Genomic DNA, 6,000 nt, shown 5'->3' with positions numbered 1-6,000 from the left:
TCTTTTACTTGGTCATTTGAACATATAAACTTCCTAATATTGAGTCATTGATCTATCTAACTCAGTACCATCTACTCTGGCTGGTGGTTGTGGTTCAAGGCCTCTGACAGAAATCACTCTTCACTCTGCTATTTGAAATCCTAATTGGAGATGCCAAGGATTGATCCATACATGACTACATGTATATGACCTAGAGCTCTGGTTCCTCCTCAGGCATTGTATATTAGAAGTCTTTAGTAGTGAGACTAGGGCCTCCATTATAGCCTCTGTAGGCACAAAAATGACCAAGGAGACCTCCTTGGGCATCCACACTGCCTCTGAGTGCACCTTGGTGTTCACTGACTTTTTCAGAAGTGGTAAAGAAGCAATCTTGGCATTGCAAAGTATGTAGAAGTGAAAGAGGAAGTGAAGAGTGTTGCTCATTTCAACTCCTATTTTTCCAGGCTCAGATGAGCAGCTCAGCAAAAAAGTGAAGCAATTAGGAGGGAACATGCCCTGCAAAAATGTTAAAAAAAGAAGAAAAGTAAATAGGAATGAGGAAGAGTAAAGGAGAACAGCAGATCCTTTCTGGAGGGTTTCCCCCACCCCTACCTCCCCTCCAATGTGTGTGTGGTTTTTCTCCCCATCTCATCCGTGTGTATGTCTAATCCTCCCCCCCCCTTTTATGGTCCTGTGAATAGTAGAGCAGCCATTTTGTGAATGGGTTCATCCTTGACCACCATTTTGTGATGGCACCCGTGACACTCAAAATTCCAAATGTGGCCACGGACCTAAAAGTTTTAGGGAACCCTAGTGTTGCAATTGCTAACTCACTGCTGGAGGGGGAAACCCTGTGTGTGTAATTGTTTTTGTAATTTTGTATATTTAAGCAACATGAAGTGAATTTGACATCTCCCTTGGTCCAGAAATAATGCAGCAACTACACTAATCTCACAGAGTTCTTTCAGTACAAGCATTGCCTGGGAGTTAAGGGCTTTTTTCTTTTCTTTTTGAAGTACCTATCTTCTCAGGTCTTATCAGTTGTAGTAACCACTTCATATAATTCCTAGGTTAGTGATAAAATTTGGAGCAGTAAGTTTGTACCTTTCTGTTTGTCACATTCCTTTATTTATGGGGTAGAATGGAAAGGTATACATTTACTGCTGAATATGGAATGATCCATTGTGCATAACCTTCCTTCCAACGTTTTTGTTGCAGTGAACTGTACTTATAGGCTTCTCTCTGAAATACATGCCACATATGTTCCTCTAGATATATAGTAGGAGAAAAGGGGAGCCTGCTTGCTCCTCCACCCTGTGACTAGCATCTCCACCCAGTTAAGTAGTACCCGAACCCAAGTAGGATAGTAATACCAATGGAAGTGTGTGCATGGGCACTCTGAAGTATTGTGTGCTGTACAGAGTTGGCTACTGAAGTATTTTTACTTAGCTGTGCTTCATCAGACCAAAACTTCCAGGTGCATCAAGGGAGCTCGAAAGCAAATCAAGATGGAAAAAGACAACCTGTTTGTCCCCAGCTAAGAATCCAGTCTTTATAAATGATCAGGGTTAAGAGTCATTAATAGACCTATAGAAATTGTCAACTTTGTGGCAGGATCAAAGTCTGCCTAGAATACAGCATTTTTCTCCAACAGTGCAGTGTCGGCCCAGCATCACCCAACTACTAGAAAAAGCAAGCTCTTCCATTGTTTTGTTTTGTTCCCAACTTGTGATAATCAGTGGTATGTCTGCTGCCCTAGCTAAGAGTCACTGATAAATCTCTTACGTTAGTTTTCTAATCCAGTGATTTTTAGATTGCAGTAAATCCTTCTAACTATACATTTTATGAGAAAATATAGATTGCTTTTCCCGAAGCTGCTACTCCACTGGGTATCTCCCAAGTTATGGTGCTATGAGAAGGGGCCAGTCGCTACCCAGTTCAGCATTTTAAAGTCCAATCCTTTACTAAAGCTAATTAAGCAGGAGGCGAGCCCTGTTTGCTGTCCTAAGGAATTCCACATGTTATTTCCGCCCAGTTGAGTTTATGTACTTTTCTTTGGGTTAGGTTCCAGAGCTCTCAACTGCTCTGGCTAATTTTAAAAAGTTCTAGCTCCAGTGCATCAGAGGGGTATAAGGAATAGATGCTTGATGACTCAAAAACCACAGGAAGCCACACGTACAATGTCTATCCCTACAAAAACGCTGTCTCCTATCATCAAGGCCATACTTTAAACAATTGTTATGTTCTTCCTTTTCTCAGTCTGTTAATTTGCAAAGAATATACTTATAAACATGGTTCATGTTGCCATTCCTTTTAAATAGTCTTTTCGCACTGAATGGCTGTATTTAATCAGCTTCAATATGTAGAAACACATATATGTAAGGATAGTTTCCCAATGGTGAGGCAAAAAGCCATTTAACCAAAACTTGATTTAATTATGATTTGAAAAATGTCTGAAGCTGATGAAGTAATAAAGACAAGGACCCACGTATATGCAAAGAGGGCAGGAAGAAGCAGCTGCATTAATTCAAGCCTTGCCAGTTCACAAAGGTGGTTTGTTTTCTAATAAAAAGGGCGCCATCTGCTGGACGATGCCCTTTTCTAGAATACTGCTTTGTAGCAGTAATTCTGGAGTTTAAAATGTTGCGGATTGCAAGTTCAGTGTACCATGGGCCCAAAACATGTTCTTTGGCTAAACAGCAAAATGTTAAGGAACATTGCATGAATAGTATTCCATCAGCATTATGTCTGCCGTATTCAACTTTTAGCATATGCCAAATGGAAGCAAAATTCATGCTAAGATTACATGTATAATTCTCTCTAACAGCAAACTTGGGTGGTTGAGTTCCTGTCAATTTGTAAAGCTAATCAGGCCAACCAAAATTAAGGAATATTCTTTCTATTCTGGGGTCCTCTTAGGAATAGAGTCTAGCAGTTAAGTCTGGTTGAGAGCACGTTGAAGATGTCAGTACATGGGGGTGGGGAGCAAAAAAAAGAGAACGGAAAACAAGCATTAGCGTCGTGGTAACTATGATTTACGGCTTGCAGCCAACTCTGGTCATGAGGAAGGTTTCAAGCAAAGGGGGAGGTGGGGAGAAAACAGCATCTTCTGCAAGCCCCAAGAGCACTAAAGGCTGGCTGGAGCTCTTAACTGGAGTGCTTATGTTAGCAGTTGGGGATAGACTGCAACATTTTGTTATGGGTCCTCATTTGTGTATATTGTGAAGATTGAGGGGAGACATGATAGCAGTCTTCAAATACTTCAAAGGTTGTCACACAGAGGAGGGCCAGGATCTCTTCTCAATCTTTCCAGAGTGCAAGACATGGAATAATGGGCTCAAGTTACAGGAAGCCAGATTCCGGCTGGACATCAGGAAAAACTTCCTGACTGTTAGAGCAGTTTGACAATGGAACCAATTACCTAAGGAGGTTGTGGGCTCTCCCACACTAGAGGCATTAAAGAGGCAGCTGGACAGCCATCTGTCAGGTATGCTTTAAGATAATTCCTGTAATGAACAGGGGGTTGGACTCGATGGCCTTATAGGCCCCTTCCAACTCTACTATTCTATGATTCTATGAGCCAATAAACAAAACACCAGCCTTATTTTAAATTATTCTTTCCCCTTTGTCTAGCATGCTTAAGGGCATCACCACACAGGGGAAATCGTGTTTCCTTACCGTTGCTTCTCTGCCCCCACTTTTGTCCCTCATTACTTTCTCTTTCCTCCCGGAGGGGAAAGAGGAAGTAAACAAAGACCACATGACCCATTCAGGGGCTGTTTTTATCATGTCGCTTTTCCTGCACACAGCAGACCAGTTTGACTGTTAGAGCAGTTTAACAATGGAACCAATTAAGTAGGGAGGTTGTGGGCTCTCCCACACTAGAGGCAATCAAGAGGCAGCTGGACAGCAATCTGTCAGGTATGCTTTAAAGTAGATTCCTGTAATGCAGGGGGTTGGACTCAATGGTCTTTTAGGCCCCTTCCAACTCTACTAGTCTATGATTCTATTAATGGACACATCCAATTTGTTGCATAACTGGATATGCTAAATGAGACCCTGCACCTCTGGTCAGTAACATGCTCTTCTACCAGCTTTTCTACTTTCCCCCCCCCAAACATTTAGGTGTGGATCAGGCTCTACTCAGGTAAGGTCCAATTTTTAGGCATTCCTCTCTCACCCCACAGCTTACTCCAGTCAGCAGGGTTTCATGATTGTGTAGAGCATTTTCAGAGACCTGGAGGGACTGTTATGGGATGGTGGGAGCCAGGGAAGTCACTTTCGTTAGTGCAACAGAAGCAGCTTAAGTCAGGATCCAACCCTCCGTCTTTCCACATTGACACATGCTGAGGAACCCTTGCGTCTGCCATGTTGATCCCAAGTTACATTATAGGACACAAGTTCAAACAAAGGTGCTCAGCATTACCCTGCTTGAACCAAGAGTATTTCCAACAACACAGTTAATGTTACAGATGCACATCACTGAAAGAATGGTAGCTGTCTTTCAGGGAGGTTTGTCTGTTATCACTGAATTTCTTATTGATGGAGCTTTGAAAAGGATGCCATGCTTCCCTGGAATGATTTTTAAAGAGAAATCACGCTGCTCTAGTTTTAAAATCGATCAATTTCCTCCAGCTCTCTTTTTCTCAACAGATTAAAACACACACAATACCCATCTTAATATTAAGGGAAGTCAAGGGTATGGAATCTATGTCATATTTAATCCTTAAATTCATGTCACTCAACCCAGTCAAAACTTCAAAGGCAGTTACTGAAATAAAATGCCAATCAACAATGTATTAAGCATAACTTCAACACTCTGTTGACAAGATGGGCAAAAATACAGCAGCTATTTCAAGTTCTAAATGGGTTAAAACCCTTTAGAACAAGACCGCTTTTACCATTCTTCAATACACTGAGTTTTTCCAAAAATATATTGCTTTCTGACACAGGGAGCAGTGCTAGTCAGTGATTCCAAGTTTTGAATAAAACAGTATGTAATTACAGGGTAGATCTTAAGCAACTGTGTTGCCTTTGGATCGCAGATCTATATGTAGGGTTGTGCATAATTTTAAAGTCTCTGCAATGAGACTTAAAGCAAAGGATCAGACATTAATTTCTGTTCAGCACATTTGGTTTATCACAGCAACCACTTTACTTTGTGGGGAGTAGGTTCCATGAGTACAATAAACATGTACTTTGCCAGAATAAGAGTCGTACTGTCCAAGCAAACAAAGAGAATCAATGTTACCTGTACTTTCTTGGGAAATGAACAAATACATGTTTGTGGAAAGACATTTGCATTTAATGTAATCCATCACAATCTATATGCAATTTTAAAAGAGGAAGCCTTAAAATATGTTACTTTCAGAAAATATGAGATAAAAGCTTTTGTAAAGGCACTTTGCACTGAATCCATACTCGAGACTTCAATAATGGACTTAAATTAGGTCTCATTGATTTCCATGAACCTACTCTTAAGCGTGACTTAAGTTTGGATCCAGCCCATTGGGTTAAGAGAGGAGTGTTTTTGTAGTAAAGAATATGGGAGAAGACCTTTACAATAGAGGAACAATTTCCCCAAGCGCATGCGCCACACACCCTTGCCACCACAATTATATGATCCAGCTGGAATAACAGCACCAGACTCTCAGGCTAATTTACCTCAGATTATTGTGAGGATAAAATGGAGGAGGATCATGTATGTCTCCTTGGAGGAAAGGCGGGATATAAATGTAACAAATAAACAGAACTGGTCTGGTTCTACTCTCTACTAATTAAAGCCAATAGAAACAGCTAGTAAAGTCTTCTTGTGCTCATTTCTTGATACAGAGAATCTGGCATTAAAGAAAGAAGTGAATAGGAAAGGAATGGAAGAGATAGCAGAAAAAATGGAATGCAGGTGAGGATCAGAAAGAATATTTTAGAGGACGTTGTAGACCATAGTATTATCTTTCTCACCTCTTAATAAAATTGATGGAACATTCAATTCTCTTTTAGCTGAAAGTCCAGCACAAGGTG

Source organism: Elgaria multicarinata, chromosome 8, assembly GCF_023053635.1.
Source record: "Elgaria multicarinata webbii isolate HBS135686 ecotype San Diego chromosome 8, rElgMul1.1.pri, whole genome shotgun sequence".
In the NCBI taxonomy this organism is placed as follows: Eukaryota; Metazoa; Chordata; class Lepidosauria; order Squamata; family Anguidae; genus Elgaria; species Elgaria multicarinata.
The sequence above is the reverse complement of the archived record's forward strand: the minus strand, read 5'-3'. Positions refer to the sequence as shown.